The 18,535-nt window shown below is 45.0% G+C and overlaps 1 pseudogene; it reads left to right on the top strand.

Moving 5' to 3' along the window:
- The window catches only part of LOC121800885, a 75,695-nt pseudogene extending 63,197 nt beyond the window's left edge, over positions 1-12,498 (top strand).
- The last annotated feature ends 6,037 nt before the right edge of the window (positions 12,499-18,535 follow it).

Genomic DNA, 18,535 nt, shown 5'->3' with positions numbered 1-18,535 from the left:
TCTGTGGTGTACTCCGTATTTCTTCATAAGCGCTTCCATCGTCCGATTGCAGAAATGCATTCCTTGATCAGAAATGACCGCCCTTGGCACCCCATATCTACTGAAAATATTTGCCTTAATGAACTTAGTGATCTCCTTCGCCTCACATGTGGCAGTTTCCTTGGCCTCTATCCACTTCGATACGTAATCTACTGCCACCAGAATGTAAGAGTTACCATAGGAGTATGGGAATGGACCCATGAAGTCCATCCCCCAGACATCAAAATCCTCGCAGACGATCACTGAGATCTGGGGCATCTCATCTCGGGTGGAAATTCCCCCGGTCTGCTGCACCGATTACAATTTTGGCAGTAGTCGTAAGCGTCCTTGTTCAATGTCGGCCAATAGAATCCACTGTCTAAAACCTTCCGAGCAGTCTTCCTTGGACCAAAATCCCCATCGTACGCCAATGCATGGCAGTGGTCTAGTACGTCTCTCTGTTCCCATTCCGGGATGCATCTCCTGATTACTTGGTCGAACCCCATTCTCCATAGATACGGATCGTCCCAGAAATAATACTTGGCCTCACTTCTGATTTTCATCCTCTAGGTCCGAGAAATAATACTTGGAGTACTGGGCAGTTCCCCCGTGACTAAGCAGTTTGCTAGGTCAGCGAACCATGGTTCCACATTCAGCGGGTACTTCCCTTTGTTAGAAACTCCAGCTCCAGTCGCGGCGGCCATTACCTTATCCCAACAAATGAGGCTTGAGGTGAACCATGGTTCCACATTCAGCGGGTACTTCCCTTTGTTAGAAACTCCAGCTCCAGTCGCGGCGGCCATTACCTTATCCCAACAAATGAGGCTTGAGGTTTCCCCTGTGAAGTATAGATGTCCTCTGGGAACGCGTCTGGTATAGCCTCTTCAGTTTCTCCTTGGAAAATTCTGCTAAGATGATTAGCTACCTTGTTCTTAGTGCCTTTCTTGTCCTTAACTTCCCAATCAAACTCTTGGAGTAGCAACACCCATCGGATCAATCGTGGCTTAGACTCTTTCTTTGCCAGTAGATACTTTAACGCTGCATGATCGGTAAACATGATTACCTTTGAACCCAGCAAGTATGGTCGAAATTTCTCAAAGGAATACACGACAGCTAGCATCTCTTTTTCCGTAGTGCCGTAGTTCTTCTGGGCCTGATTCAAGGTCTTGGATGCATAGAAAATCACGTAGCTCTTCCCTTCAATTCTTTGACCTAAGATTGATCCGACCACGAAATCGCTGGCGTCACACATTACCTCGAAAGGGTAATTCCAATCTGGAGCTCTAATGATAGGGGTTGATACAAGTCTTTCCTCCGGACGTTGGAAGGCCCCTTGACATGCCTCGTCAAAGTTGAAGTCTACGTCATTCTGCAGGAGGTGGGTAAGTGGTTGTGCAATTTTTGCAAAGTCCTTGATGAACCTCCTGTAGAATCCAGCATGACCCAAAAGTTCCCTTATTTCCTTCTGATTTGTAGGGTACGGAAGTTTTGAGATTACATCTACCTTTACCTTATCCACCTGAATCCCCTTTTCCGAGACCACGTATCCCAGAACAATTTCCTCTTGTACCATGAAGTGGCACTTTTCAAAATTCAGCACCAGATTTTTCTCTCTGCATCTCTGTAATACTAGATCCAAATTGGCTAGGCAAGCTTCGAAATAATTCTCGTAGACCATGAAGGCATCCATAAAAATCTCGATACACTCCTCCAACAGGTCTAAGAAAATACTCATCATGCACCTCTGAAAAGTTCCTGGCGCATTGCACAATCCAAAGAGCATCCTTCTATATGCGTACGTCCCAAACGGGCATGTGAAGGTTGTTTTTTCCTGGTCTTCTGGATCAAAGTAAATTTAGAAGTATCCACTGTATTCGTCCAGAAAGTAGAAAAACTTCTTGCCTGCCAATCTTTCCAGCATTTGATCTATAAATGGTAAAGGAAAATGGTCCTTCCGCGTAGCCTCATTTAGGTTCCGGTAGTCTATGCACATCCACCACCCGGTCACTAATCTTGTGGGTACCAACTCGTTCTTCTCATTTGTAACCACTTGGATGCCTGACTTCTTAGGTACTATATGGACCGGGCTTACCCACTTGCTGTCTGGAATAGAATATATAATACCCAGTGAAAGTAGCTTAAGTACTTCCTTTAAAATTTCCTCTCTCATATTCGGGTTCAACTTCCTCTGTGGGTATCTGTGAGGTTTGGCTCCATCCTCCAGGCGAATATGGTGCATGCAGAGATCGAGACTGATCCCCACCAGGTCTGATAGAGTCCATCCTATGGCTGTCTTATTCCTCCTGAGCACTTCCAGTAACTCTTCTTCCTGCTTCTGAGTCAGATTGCTGTTGACGATTACCGGAAACATCTCGTTCTCTTCCAAATAAGCATATCCTAGGCCTGGGGGTAATGTCTTCAGTTCCTTCTTTGTCGCACTTGTCTCCTAGGGTAATGGATTCTTCTTTGGCTCCTTGGTAATTAATCCTTCAGTGCTTGTAAATGTTCCCCAGTAGCGACACAGACTAATTCCTTAGACCTGGTAACTTCAGGACTTTTGCAAAACCCCAGAATTGCTTCTGCTAACTCTTCATCCGTCATTCCCAGTGTGTTGACTGCCTCACACCAGCTACCCACTTCCTTGTCAATGGAGTGACTCAATTCTGAATTTTCCACCTGTTCCTGCATCAATTATGTCTCAAGAAATTCTTGGACCAGGGGGTTAATCACATCCACAACATGCATACTCTCTATATCCAATGGCTTTTTCATAGCCTCATCAATGTTAAAAGTAAACTTCTCCCCATGGTAATCTAGACAAATGGTTCCATCAAACACATCAATGATTATCTTAGCGGTGCGTAGAAATGGTCTTCCTAAAAGCACGCCGCTAGACTCGGCAGACTGGTACTCACTCATCTTAATAACATGGAAATCAGCAGGATACAGAAAATCATGCACCTTAACTATCACGTTTTCTAAAACACCTTCCGGACTGATGCATGACCTTATCAGCTAATTGAATCAGCACCTTCGTATCAACCATTCTGACTCCCTCCAGTTTCTTATAAAGTGAAAGCGGTAAAACATTTATTGAAGCACCTAGGTCACACATGGCATGCTCAACATTAATGTTCCCAATTGAGATGGGGAGAGTGAACATACCTGGGTCAGTACGCTTAGAAGGCATTCTCCTCTTCTGAATCACTGCCGACACAGTTTCTCCAATCACAATCTTATCGCTGGGTTTGGTCTTCCCAGCGATGAACTCCTTGATAAAGTTACTGAAGATGGGCAACTTTAGAGCTTTGAGAAACGGTAGGTTAATTTCTAGTTTCCCAAAAATTTCCATGAAGTCCACTGGATCTTCCATTTTCTTCCTAGGTTCACCTCTGTGGGGAAAGGGTTTCACTTGCCTCTCACTATTGCTAACGTTTCCCATGGAAGATTCTCCCATGTCTATCCTGATTTCTTCCACTGCCGTCTCTACTCTTAGACCTTGGAAATGTTGATCAGTTGCTCGGGGTATTGCTTTCTCACTGTTCGTACTCTGGTCATCATCCTCTGTTCTGACCTCCCCTGTTTCAGCTTCCCCTGTTCCGGTCTCCTTTGTTCCGGTTTTCTTTTCCAATGGAGTTAGAGTGGACTTCCCATATTTCTTCACACTTGGACCACCATACTCTCACCCCGATCTCAGGGTTATCTGGCTGATGTTCGCTCTTTCTGGTGGTTTAACCGAGGCAGGAATTTTTTCGTCGTTCCCACGCGTCTCGTGCAAAGATGTCACGATCTGAGAGAGCTGTTTCGCTAACATGTCCATGGCTACCTTCTGCTCAGTCTGCGCATCTTGAAGCTTATGCACCACGTCATTGTTGGACTGCATGTTGTTCTGAATGTGCTGTTGTGAGTTCACCAAATCGCTCACCATCTCGTCAATGGGCTGATGTTTGTCCCTTGAGGGTGGTTTGAGCCTTGTCCCTGATTCGGCCGAAAGTTCCCTGGACCTCCCGTGTTGTGATATTGATTCTGCCCCTGTTGACCTTGATGGTTGGGCTAAGAGTTCTGAGTGTTACCTTGGTAATTCCTCTGGTGTGGTGGCACATATGAACTTGTGGGATTGTTCTGATTCCTGTTTGCCCAGTTGGGATGGTCATTTTGTTGCCAATTGGTCCAATTGTTTCCCTCTTGATTTCTGTTTACCCAATTCGGTTGTCGCTCCTGAGGGTTTGAATAGTTGTTGCTCTGTTATTGGGGTCGTAGATTCGGATCATTGTCACACCTTCTGAAGTTTGGGTGATCTCTCCAGGGAGCATCCCTTTGTCTGCCTGGGTTCCAACTTCCGTTGGGATTCCAACTTCCCATGGCGTTTGCTTGAGCTTGGCCATCGCCCTCGTTCTGCTGACCATAGCATTGGTACACTTCCTCTGGACCTGGCAGTTGTTTAACCTTCTCTCCTGGTTCTGGGGAATTGTTCTTCCCTAAGGCAACCAGAATTGCTTTCTCCAGCGTATCTATCCTTGCATCTATTCGATCTTCACCTTGCACGTTCACCGCCTCTACAATCCCCTCTTAAGGATGGTGCGATGAGAGTCGTAAGTCTTGTTAGCATCGATTAGCCTGCCCAAAATCTCTCGGGCCTCACTTACTCTTTTCTTGGTAAAATTTCCCCCGCTCGAAGAGTTTAGTAAATCCTTGGACTCTGGATTCGCCCGTTCATAGAAGATGTTGTATACCTCCGCTTCGCACATTCGGTTGTTGGGGCATGAATCGAGCAATCCCTTGAAACGCGACCAATACTGACTCAACGCCTCATCATAATCTTGTCGGCATGCCAGAATCTCCTTCTTGATTGCATTCGTCTTGTTCGATGGAAAGAAGTAATCTAAGAACAATAGCCTGAAATCCGCCCACGACCTTATAGAATTTGTCGGCAACCTCAGTAACCATGTGTTCGCCTCTCCCTTTAGTGCGAAAGGCAGAGCATGTAACCCTATAATCCTCCTCGGTCGAGTTAGGTGGCCTCTTCTGAATGTTGCAGAGCTTTCAAAACTCGTGTAGAAACTCGTAGGGACATTCTATCTTACGGCCATAGAAGTGTGGCATGACCGCCAGTACGTTGGTCTTGATGTCTATCAATCTCTGAGCATGGGTGATCACCATTGCTTGTGCCGGCTCACCGTTCAAATGAGCATTAAGCGAGCCGATCTCTGGATCGTTGTCTGATTCAGCCGCCTTTCTGACGGTTCCTTCGTCTGAGTCTGCAGTTGACTCAACTTCCTCCTTAACGGTTGAGACTAGATCGTCGTCACTTTCCGAACTCAGCTGGACTGGATCTCCTGTTGTCAACCCAGATCGGGTAGTAACAGGGGAGACTGTCTTCTTAATCTGCCAACTAGCTCGAGCTTCCCCCCAACCAAATGAGTTACTCCAGTGTCCTGACCTTGAGCTCTCTCATAAACTGAAAAGAAAATGAAAAAACAACGAATGAAAACTATGTACGCCAAAAATCTCTAGATGCAAACATAAATAACGCCATCCATCCCCGGCAACGGTGCCATTTGAGGAGCGAACGAATGTGCTATTGTTTTGTGTTTGTGCTTAATTCTTAGGTCCAGAGGATTCGCTAGAGCACAGGGTCTAGGAGATCGTGAACTTTCCGAATGCAGTCGTTGTTGCAACAATCTCGCCTCAAAACCTCAACCCTCTACACTATTGGTTATAATAGGGAAGTCTGAATCGAATCCACGAGGATGGAAGGGTCGGAATGCATGGAGAGAACTTTTGGAGGGGTTTGGCTGCTGCCACGCAACATGAGGGTCGAGTTTTAACTACTAGGTCTGGGAAATGAAATCTAGTCTATTCTAACTACCAGATCTGGAGAATTGAAAGTACGTAAAACAAAATTGCATGCATGATTCGTATCCGAAAGTAACTTGAGAGCATTCACAAACTTCCTGGGTCAAGTAAAAGAGTTTCCTAAATTAACCAAACACAAGGTAAGCAAAAGTAAACAGCAAAACAGATTACTCTAATTAGCTACTGACAAAAGCTGCAACTAACAAACTAAAGTAACGTGACTACAACTACCGAATGATTTCATCTTCTCCAACAAACAAGCACGAAATGAACAAAACAGAGCATGAACACAGAGCATACTTCAGATCAAATGATGAACACTTCAATTAAACTAACAGATATCAGATCTAAACTACTGAGCTAAGTAAACAAGCAGTAACAGGGTTTTCCATGCAGATCCAAACACACGTATTCTAGATTCAAACGATTAACAGAAATCTAAGCTAAATCTACCAGAATCATCACCAAACAAACTAGATCCACCATTTCAAACATCATTTCAACTCCGATTCAATATCAATTCAGAAAACCAACTCCGATCAAGACCGATCTCAACTACGATCGACAAATCAATTGCGAAAAGCATATGATAAGGCTAATTTCATGCATAGGTCTAGGGGTTGAATTAAAACAATTATAGGGTCTAACACATGTTTTAAGCCAGGTGTTCAGAAGAATTCGTGAGGTCGAGGAACAAAGAAGATGAATGACAAGGACCATGCAAATACGGCGAATAAGTGAGCAAATTGGAGGAAAATGACTAGACGGAGGGATCGTGAAACTGAAGGCCAGAATGGAGATTTCTTTGAAGGTTTCTAGAAGATCCTACCGCATCTATATAAGGAAGAGAGCATGCAATGCTCGGGGATTTTTTTGGCACTTAGGCCTCTGGTTCTTAGCTCACACACTTCTGCATACTTAGGGGATTTTTAGGAGTTTCGAAGGGGGTTGCGTTTGCCGTCACTATTGCTTTTAAATTCTCGACATTTGTGGTGTAATACCGTCCTTGCAGATGGCGAAGAAATAATTTCCATTTTTATTTTAGTAACTGCTGAAGATTTCACCGAGCTTCGCTATTCGAAGCTCGGCTCTGTTTTTGGTTAAACTTCCGTAGTTTATGCAATTTCTATTTTCTGTATTTGAGCTGATGTTGTTATGGATGTTCATTATTTTGAGTTTGTTGTGATTACTGAGTTGGATGTTTGAGTTTCGTGTTGGTTGCTGAGTTTGGGTGGAATCGGTGGAATCTGGTGTTGATCGAAGTAGATCTGGGTGAATCGGGAACTATAGAGTTGATTTTGGTTGCTGTTGGGTTCGGTTTGCTTGGAACCGGAGTGGATTGAGTTTCTGACGTTGGATCTGAAGAGTGATTGAGATTTATGCCTAGCTTTCGTGTTTTCATTTCATTTCGCCTAGTAAACGTAGATCTGTTTTATTTCCGGTTGTTTGCAAACTTCCGACGTCCAAATTTTTACATTTTGTTCGAATCCCGGTATGTGCCCTGTTTTCTTCATCTTCTTATTTGATTCAGCTAAAGTTAAGCATGTCATTGTTAGTTAGGTTCATAGTTTGTTAGTTGCGGCCTTTATTCCGTACTTGATATTTCTGGAAGTTGGTCCCCACTTCTATTTGCGTTCTGTTTAGCTATAGTTGGTAATTGTTTGCTTGGTCTAGGAAGTAAGTTTAAAATTACATAGATCTAAGGATGTTCGATGTCTGCATGCTGTTTACAGTTTACTAGGTCTAGTGTTTAATTTCGTGCTTAGGTCTAGAAGTAGTTATATCTCAACCCAAGTTTGCGTGGCAGTAGCCGTTTTCTAACCAAAAATCTCTCGATACCTTCTTACATGTCCATATTCGTGGGATCGACCCCTTGCTTCTCTATACTAGTCTATAGTATAACGGGTTGAGGGATCTTTGAAACGCGAGAGTTTGTGTGTCCATCGACAGAGTCTTCCGCGTCGCCTTGAGTTCCTAGACCTAGTGTTTAGTGGATTCATTGGACTTTGCAGCTCGATCTAGAAGTTTATTATACACACACTCACACTAACGACAAGCGTGCTTCAAATGGCGTCGTTTGGTGTACATAGTTCTTAATTTTTTGATTGTGTTTTGATAATTTTGGTGTACATAGTTCTTAATTTTTCTTTCTTTTCCTTTATTATCAGTTTATGAGCAAAGACTCCCAGTTTGGACACTGTGGTGACTCATCTGAGTGGAGGAACCAGCAGTTTATTTGGCAAATCAAGAACACAGCATCTACGGTCACCACCAGATCGGGTTTATCAATAGGAGATCCATTTCCGTTTGGTTCAGAAAGCGACGAGAGTTGGAGTTCGTCAGGAAGGGAGGATCCCAAATCATCTTCAGAGACAGATACAGAAGAGGCAGAAATAGGAGACATGGCACACGTGGTCGATCCAGATCCGAAGATTGGTTCGCTCACGGCCCATCTCGATGGTGAGCCATCCCAAGCTATAGTGATGAATCCGCGCCAGAGGGCCATTGAGATCAAGACGAATGTGCTCGGCAGTCTGCCAACATTCTCTGGGCGTAGGAATGAGTGCCTGTACGAGTTCTTAAATGAATTCAGCAAATTGTGTAGCATTCAGAAGAGGCCAAATGATGCAACGGAGGAGGACTATCACCTGCGCGCGGTTCCGTTTACCTTGAAGGGGGAAGCCAACACGTGGTTATTGAGGTTACCCCCAGATTCTATTCGCACATGGAGGGACTTTAAATTGGAGTTCCTAGATTATTTCTTCCCCTTCAACAAGACAAATGCTCTAAAGAAGGAGATAATGGAGTGCAAGCAGGATTACAACGAGTCGTTGAGCCAATATTGGTCGCGATTCAAGGGTATGCTGAACGCCTACCCGAATCACAGAATGATCGAGGCAGAGATTTATTATTTGTTCTATGAAGGAGCAAACCATGAGTCGAAGGATTTGATGAACTACTCGAGCGGGGGAAATTTTACGAAGAAGAGGGGTAGCGAGGCAAGAGAGATTCTGGGAAAGTTGATAGAGGCTAAAAAGGCATACAACAGCCCGAGGAGTGTTATGAGGAGAGGATCAGCAAATGCCCTGAGGGAGCATGATGACGAGAGAGTCGAGGCACGAATAGATAGGCTCGAGAAAGCATTGTTGAATGCAATAGAGAAAACCACTCCGCCAGCTGCACAAGTGAAGGATAAATCTCCAGGTCCAGGAGAAATCCCAACACAGCAGTATTATGATCCTCAAGGAGGAGATTACCAGGCCCAGGCTAATGCGATGGGAAGTTGGAACCCAAATGGGAGTTGGAACCACGGAAGACAGAGGGATGTATCGTGGAGAAACCATCCTAATTTTAGATGGTCTGACAACGATCCGAACCAGCCACCTCCACAATAGAACACTCAGTTGATGCATCAACCAGAAAGACATACTAATTGGTCTGAGAGAAATCAGGAGGGGCAAAACGGCAGGAACAACCGGGAACCAGGGAGATCACTCTAATTGGGGGAACAGGAATCAAAATCAAGGGAACTCTTATGTGCCGCCACATCAAAGGAATTACACCGGGAATTATCAGAATCCCCAACCTACCTACCAGGGGAATCAAGGACCGGGAAATCAGTATAACAACAATTCAGGAGGTCAAGGAAACTTCGGCCAAAATCAAGGAAGTGGTCCACATCTGAGTCCAGGACCAAGTGTAGGACAGTCTAATCCTAAACCACCAAGGAATCTAGATGATATGGTACATGATTTAGTCAGTTCTCAACAGCATATGCAGAAAAACTTGCAGTCCAACAATGACGTGGGGCATAAGCTCCAGGATGCTCAATTAGAGTAGAAGGCAGCAATGGATATGTTGGCAAAGCAAATGTCCCAGATCGCTACATCCTTGAGCGAGATGCGAGGAAATGAAGGGAAGATCCCTGCCTCAGTAAGGCCGCCAGACAGAGCTAACATCAGTCAGATCACTTTACGATATGGGCGAAGATATGAAGGTCCAGCAATGAGGAAGGAGGAAGAAACGCTTTCCGTGAAGGACAATGTAAGGAAGGATCTAACTCCTGAGTCCGAGAATTTGGAAGCAGAGGGTTCTAGGAATATAGATGACCTTCAGGAAGGTGATTTGGAGAAACCTTTACCAAGTATGGCTGAGCCATTTTTCCTAGACCCAGAGCCGGAAGTAGAGAATGGGGTGGCGAGAAAAGGAACGGATGAGTTTTCAGCTGGAGGTTCTACGGGTGCAGAGAAACAAATGAAACCGTTCCCACATCTAGGGGAAGCTAGGAAAAAGAAGGAAGAACCGGTAGACTTCATGGACATCTTTGGGAAGCTGGAGATTAATTTTCCGTTCTTACAAGCCTTGAAGTTACCAGTATTTAGCAAGTTCATTAAGGAATTTATAGCTGGGAAGACGAGACCCAGTGGGAAGATCCTGATAGGCGAGAACGTATCCGCAGTGATTCAAAAACGAAGGATGCCTTCAAAATGTACTGACCCAGGTATGTTCACCTTACCCATTTCCATTGGTGATGTACAAATTGAGCATGCAATGTGTGATTTAGGGGCATCAATAAATGTGTTACCGCTTTCCATTTACAAGAAGCTGGTAGGGGTAAGTATGGTAGATACGAAAGTGGTAATCCAGCTAGCGGATAGGTCGTGTATTTGCCCTGAAGGAGTGCTTGAGAATGTGATAGTTAGAGTGCAAGATTTCTTGTACCCAGCTGATTTTCATGTGATAAAGATGAGTGACAATGAGTCTGCTGAGTCTAGTGGTGTACTCCTAGGGAGGCCTTTTCTCCTTACATCCAAGACCATAATTGATATTTTTTATGGAACTATATGCCTCGACTACAATGGGGAAAAATATACCTTTAGCATCGATGAAGCAATGAAAAAACCTCTTGATGTAGAAAATTTGCATGCTATCGATGCAGGAACAGATTGAAAATTCGGAGATGAGTTACTCTATCGACAGAGAAGTGGCTGGATGGTGTGAAGCAATGAACACAAGTGAATTATCAGATAAAGAGCTGGCTAGAGCAATCTTGGAATTCTGTAAAAATCCAGGAGTAGCTAAGTCAAGGAAGATATCCCATGTGGCGAGCATGGAGGCTTCTTCTAGGTCAGGGAAAGAAATGATATCCGATGGAACAGAGAAAAATCCCTTACCCCAGGAAGCAAGCACCCTGAAGAAAGAACTGAAAGTGCTCCCACCAGGCCTCAAGTATGCTTATCTAGAAGAGAATGAGACTTTTCCCGTTATCATCAACAGCAACTTGACCAAAGAACAGGAGAAGGAATTGCTGAATGTGATCAGAAGAAATAGGAAGGTTGTAGGATAGACTCTCTGCGACCTAGTGAGAATCAGTCCTGATCTTAGCATGAACCACATTAGGCTTGAGGAAGGCGCGAAGGCATGTAGAGATCCACAACGCAAGCTAAATCCGAATATGAGAGAGGATGTTTTGAAGGAAGTTTTGAAGCTGCTTTCGCTGGGAATCATTTACTCCATACCCGACAGCGAATGGGTTAGTCCAGTCCATATGGTACCTAAAAAGTCAGGAATACAGGTTGTCAAGAATGACAAGAACGAGCTAGTGCCCACTCGACTAGTTACTGGGTGGAGGATGTGCATCGATTATAGAAAGTTGAATGAAGCGACAAGGAAAGATCATTTTCCCTTACCTTTTATTGATCAGATGCTGGAGCGTTTGGCAGGCAAGCAATATTTCTGTTTCCTTGACGGGTACAGTGGATACTTTCAAATCTACGTGGATCCCGAGGACCAAGAGAAGACTACATTTACGTGTCCCTTCAGAACGTATGCTTATAGAAGGATGTCGTTTGGGATGTGTAATGCACCGGGCACTTTTCAACGGTGCATGATGAGTATCTTCTCAGATTTATTGGAGGATTGCATCTAGATTTTCATGGATGATTTCACCGTGTATGGGAATTCTTTTGACTCCTATCTAGCAAGTTTTGATGTAGTGTTGAGGAGGTGCCAGGAAAAGCATTTGGTTCTAAATTTTGAAAAATGCCACTTTATGGTCCCTGAAGGAATTGTCCTAGGGCATGTAGTTTCAGAAAGGGGTATACAGGTAGACCAAGCGAAGGTTGATGTGATCTCAAAATTACCTTACCCGACGAATCAGAAAGAAGTTAGAGGATTCCTAGGTCATGCGGGTTTCTACAGAAGATTCATTAAGGATTTTGCGAGGATTGCCCAACCACTCACCCATTTGTTACATAATGAAGTTGACTTCGTTTTCGACGAGGGGTGCAAGGAAGCTTTTCAGCTATTGAAGGATAAACTAGTCTCTGCCCCTATTATCAGGGCGCCTGACTGGAGTTTACCATTTGAAATAATGTGCGACGCGAGCGATTACGCAGTGGGGGCAGTGCTGGGTCAAAGAATTGATGGGAAAGCTATGTGATTTTTTATGCATCAAAAACACTCAATCAGACCCAGAAGAATTATGACACCACAGAGAAGGAAATGCTGGCGGTAGTATGCTCGTTTGAGAAGTTTTGCCCGTACTTGCTGGGGTCGAGGGTGATAGTTTTCACTGACCACGCAGCTATCAAGTACTTGTTGGCGAAAAAAGAATCCAAGCCAAGATTAATCCGTTGGGTGTTGCTATTGCAGGAATTTGATTGGGAAGTCAGAGACAAAAAGGGGACAGAAAACAAAGTAGCTGATCACTTGAGCAGGATTTTCCAAGGAGAGACAGATGAAGCTATACCTGATGCATTCCCGGAGGAGCATTTGTACTGTATAGCAACATTTCCTAGACCCATCTGTTGGGAAATGGTGATGGCAACAACAGGTCCAGGAGATTCTGATAAAGAAAAATGTCATCTAAACGCTGAACCTTGGTTCGCAGACCTAGCAAACTAATTGGTCACTGGAGAGGTACCAAGCTCTCAATCAATCACCCGGGCCCAGAAGATGAAACTGAAAAGTGAAGCCAAGTATAATTTTTGGGACGACCCATATCTATGGAGAATGGGAGTCGACCAAGTAATTAGGAGGTGTATTCCAGAATGGGAGCAGAAAGATGTGCTTAATCATTGCCATGCCCTAGCGTGTGGAGGTCACTTTGGATCGAGGAAAACATCAAGGAAGGTGTTAGATAGTGGCTTTTATTGGCCTACGTTACACAAGGATTCCTTCGAATTCTGCCAAAACTGTGAAAGATGCCAACAGACGGGAGGAATTTCGAAGAAAGATGAAATGCCGTAATTCCCAGTAATAGTTTGCGAGATTTTTGACGTTTGGGGAATGGATTTTATGGGTCCATTTCCATCTTCATATGGGAATACTTATATACTTGTGGCTATAGATTACATCTCGAAGTGGATAGAAGCAAAGGCAACCACGTCTTGTGAGGCCAAAGAAGTGGCCAAGTTCCTTAGAGCCAACATCTTCAATAGATACGGAGTGCCGCGTGCAATTATTTATGACCAAGGGACGCACTTTCATAACAGGACAATAGAGGCTCTGATGAGGAAATACGGGGTCCACCATAGGCTTTCTACCCCGTATCATCCTCAGTCTAATGGACAGGCCGAGATCTCCAACAGGGAGATAAAGGCGATATTGGAAAAGACGGTGAATCCGTCAAGGAAGGACTGGAGTAAGAGGCTAAGAGATGCATTGTGGGCCTACCGGACAGCATACAAAACGCCTATCGGAATGTCACCCTACAGATTGGTTTTTGGCAAGATGTGCCATCTGCCCGTAGGAGTGGAGCATAGAGCATACTGGGCGGTCAAGGAGATTAACATGAACCCTCAGGCTTGTGAGGAAGAGAGGAAACTGCAGCTTCAGGAGCTGGAGGAACTAAGGCTTGAGTCTTATGAATCTGCGATGTGGTATAAGGAGAAGACTAAGCTTTGGCATGACAAAAATCTCCGGGTCAAGGAACTACAAGTGGGGCAGAAAATTTTTCTGTTTCAATCCAGGCTCAAGCTGATGCCAGGGAAACTGAAGTCCAAATGGGTTGGGCCTTACACTATCGTGTGTCTTCGAGCAAACGGAGCTGTGGAGATCCAAGGAAGTGCCTTAAACTCTACTCCTTTTCTTGTTAATAGTCATCGGGTGAAGATTTTTAGGGATAATTCTGAGTTGTGTGTAGTGGAGGAAGTGCCACTACGCGCACTCCCTATTATCGCTTAATTGATCTGGGGGGAATACTCTCGATGAATTCCTGGGTCAGGTAAATTGGAATGTTTTTTTTCTAATCTTTTCACTGAACCAGTGAATCTAGAGAGTGCTCAATTGAAAGTGTACATATTCAGCTGTTTTTATAAAAGAAATAAATACCAAACAAAGAGAAAAAAATTAATCTTCCAAAAATATTTTCGAATCACCAGACTCCTTAGGGAAATTGTTTTGTCACGTTTTGAATCCTTGACCTGGGAGTCTGGCGTTTCATTTTCGTTTTTTTTGCCTAAGTGTGGTATCACGGAGAGTAGCATTTACATGGGGCAGAGAAACTTAGGTTGGGAGGGAAGTGGTACAGTTTTTGAAATTCAAGTATTACTTTATGGGAAGGCGAATGGTTGTTTACATCACGCCTACAACCGTCTGCAAAACCGTACGCGCCCTTACCCATTTTTACTTCTTTCGTCCCATGCGCTTATCTCTTCTAAAAACAAATTCTCTCTCTCACAAAACAAAAAATCCCCAATTCTTCTCTCTCGCGATACCTAACATTCACTAACCCTAACCCGTAAATTCTTTCAAAGTTTTTGAGGAATTTTCAGATTCAGGCAATGGAGAACACATCAAATGCAGGAAGCACCGCTGGATCTGCCGATCCCAACGCGGTGACTTTCATGGCAGAACTGATGCAGAATTTTGGCGGTCCGGAGGAGGCAATGAAAGCTTTCGTCCTGCTCACGACAATGATGGGGAAGGCCACGCCCGCTGCATCGACATCCACCACGACCACCGCACCACCACCGCCGCAAGTTCCAGAGGATACGATTTCCCGACACTCTACTGTACATGCAGAAGTCGACCCGTTTACTGGCAAACCGAAAAAAGAAGTCGCGGTGGGCGAAGAGCAGGGACAAGGGGCAGATCTAGTTGCGGAGATGGAACAGATGACGGTTGTTGAGGGGGAAACCCTTGTTGTTTCTGTTGTTGGTGATCTTGAGGGGGAGACCCCTGTTATTTCTGGTGAAGTTTTGGAGGGGGAAACCCCGACTGATAAGGTTGAGGGGGAGACCCCTGTTATTTCTGGTGAAGTTTTGGAGGGGGAAACCCTGACTGATAAGGTTGAGGGGGAAACCCCTGTTTGTGAGTTGGAGGGGGCGACCCCTGGTATTTGTGAAGAATTTGTTGGGGGGAGAACCCTGGAAAGGATGGCGGGCTGCGGTGCCCTAATTTCTGAGAAGGAGGTTGCTGAGGGGGAAACCCCTATTTATATTGAGGGGGCAACCCCTGGGTTGTCAGGGGAGGCAGATGCCCCCATTACTGAAGAAGTACAAGAACCCGTTGAGGACGAGGTTAATCTCATTGTGGATCTGACAGATATCCCGGAGGGGACGGATTCGCCGTTGGACAGACGGGAATCTAGGAGACAAGCTCGCCGGAGCTTGTTGGACGAAATTGATAACTCCGACCAGCAAACTGCAAGGGAAGTGCTGGGTCCAACAACCACAGCAGCTGAGAAGGGAAACTCTCCTAGACCTGGCGAAGAGGAGAGTGCCGAGGAGGAACGTCGTCTGGCGGCCGAGCGGAAGAGGAAGGGAAAGCAAGCCGCTGCTTCCCAGGTCAAGAAGGCTAAGCCTACCACAGGAAGCAAGTTTGAGGCAGCTTCGCTCCTAGCCCCAACTAGAGTTCCCTTCACCAAGGAACCTACCGACCCTCCTCCGTCTAGTGAATCTGAAGAGGAGCAGGAGGAAGAACTAAATTTTGACCCTGCGGAGGTATGGATTACGAAGGGTTTGCTTGAGGCGATGCAGAAGTTTGATGACCCCAAACAGGCGGCGATCTACAAAGAACGGAGTGGCCCGGGTAAGCTCGCTAAGTCTAGAAAACGATATGATCCCGAGGAGTTAAAAGAGATAGGTTCCAATGAAGAATTCCGGCAGTTCATTGACGCCATCGGTTTTGATTGGTTGTTGAAGCACAGTTCTGTGGAGGTCCCGACGGTGCTGGCACGGGAGTTCTTTTCTACATTCCGTTTGAAATCGACCACTGACTTGGACGCCGATTCCATCACCTTCCGTCTGTTCACCGAAGAGCACGAAATGAGTATCCGCGAATGGTCCCTCCGAATGTGGTTGTTTACGCGTACGGAGGACGATGAGGGGCTATGGAATGATCGGGTGGTTGGAGCGCCGAAATTTACGCCTGGGTTCAAACCGCAATCAGCTTGGGAGTTCATCACCCACCCGAAGGTGGGACAGTTTAAGACAAGTATTTAAAAGGGGTTTCATATAGAGAATCGCATACATCGATTTGCTCAGACCTTCATCAGCTACAATCTCATGTGGACTGCCAACTCGGCCTTGACAACGGCGGATTTATACTTCACTTGGTGTATGGCTAAGGGAGTACGGGTGCATTTAGGCTACTGGTTAGCCCAGGCATGCCATCAAATGATCGCCAACCCTTCCCGACACATGTACACGTGTCAACTTTTAGGGGCTTATCTTCAGCGAAACACTATAATGATCGCCAAATCGGCCCCTGAGGTGATTATGTGTGAGCCTCCTGAACTCTTCAACGTTGACTACTTTTTTAACAAGGGGTTGTTGTACATGCACGGGAAGGAGGTGTGTTTCTACGAAGTCAGCCGAGTGGAACCCTAGGTCAAGCGTGAACCGGAAGTTGTCGAGTCTACAGCCAAGATTGAAGTTGAGGAGATGAGAAAGGAGGTGGGATAGATGAGGTCAGAAATCAGGATGGTCAGAGAAGAGATGGTGGCCCTACGGGGTCGTATGACTGAATTGGTGGGGAAGTCGTCGGCTCACAGCGGTCAGATGAAGGAGGCCGTCGAGTTAATGATGATGATGTCAAAATGGATGAAGGAGACCTTCTTCGAGCCCCAGGCGAAACTGCCTACTGGACCCAGCAAGGTGTCCACCCAGCCAGGGCAAGGAAGTGCACCTCCCCAGCATCCTCCGCCCGCGTCTAAACCCCTGCTAGCCCCATCGGCATCAAAGACCCTGATTGTGAAGAGGACATTTACCAAGCAACCGAGTGAGGACGTGACAGAGAAGCCGGATTCGCCGGCAAGGAAGAAAGCAAAGGTGACCCGACCCTACGTACCGCCCAAGTCTGGCTCCCGCGTAGGTCAGACTCTGAATTGAATCCCCCATGAACAAGTAACTTTTACTTTTCTGTTTTTCCTTTCTTCTTTATTTTCGTTTATATATGTTCTTTTTCCCAGCATGCCATATTTTGTATATATTTGCCTGTGATTATGTCTTCTTCCACTTAGCCCAATTTTTGGTCTAAGTGTGAGAAGTTTGTGTTTCTTTTCTGGCATGTTTTGGTTGTTCTTCTGTTGTACTTTCTCCCACTTAGCCGGTGCTCGGTCTAAGTGTGAGAAGTGTGTTTGTTTTCACGTTTGTTGGACCTGCTGTTTTTTTATGTTTTGTTGTGGTTTAGTTGTTCTTCCCTGTTTTCCCCCTTCACTGGAATTGCTTGGGGACAAGCTTGAGTGAAGTGGGAGGGGGAGGGAGTCGTATAGTTATGTTCTTATGTGTTTAGGTGTCTTTAGTTCAGGTTTAGTTTCTTTTTATATGATGCATGAGCCAGTGAATATAATAAGGCAAGATCCCCTTAGTGAGAGCAATTGAAGATAGGATGCATATCAACTTTGAGGCCTTTTTCCTTAATAAGCTGAATTCGGTTTGAATGAAGTAAGGATGATAGAGGATGCCTTAGATGACCTAGTTGTGAAGCCCCATCATAAATGTGAGTTATAAGCCTATACATTGTGAGCTAACTTGTATAAAAGGGGCCACCACTTGATGCTTAGGTATAAGCTGGACGAAGTCCAGGAAAAGGAGGTATAAGCTGGACGAAGTCCAGCGGAAAATATAAAAAGGGGGGAATTAAAAATTACCTAAGGGCAGAAAGCAATAGTAATCTGACCCAGGAATTTAAAGAGAAAGGAGAATTATGAAAGGAGAAACTCTCATAACCCGACGCATCAGTGGTGTAACATTGACTTAAGAGTGATTCGATCCTAACATCCCTGGTGAGGAATGAGTGATCGAGTGAATCCAATAAGTGGGTAATCAATAGGCCATCTTGACGAACTGACATACCGATTAGGTAGAAGAAGGAAAAGGGAGGATTTGGAGATTGTAGACGAATCAGATAGACCTTAAACTTGTGGGGACGGCTGCTTAAAAGTTGAAGCTAGTTCATGCCTTTGTGTTTTCTCTGTGTTTTCTTTAAAAGTTTGTTTTCTCTTTGTGAGTCTGTAGTATGTCTAGGTCTAGTACTTTGTGTTTTGTTCGTGTCTTATTTGTAGAGTCGTTCATGGGAACTGTGCATTGAAATTCGCCTTATATCTTTTTTCTTGTCTTTCATGCTTGAGGACAAGAATGGTTTAAGTGTGAGCAGTTTGATAAGGCTAATTTCATGCATAGGTCTAGGGGTTGAATTAATACAATTATAGGGT

Source organism: Salvia splendens, chromosome 4 (genome assembly GCF_004379255.2).
Source record: "Salvia splendens isolate huo1 chromosome 4, SspV2, whole genome shotgun sequence".
In the NCBI taxonomy this organism is placed as follows: Eukaryota; Viridiplantae; Streptophyta; class Magnoliopsida; order Lamiales; family Lamiaceae; genus Salvia; species Salvia splendens.
This window is presented reverse-complemented; position numbering and strand designations above follow the sequence as displayed.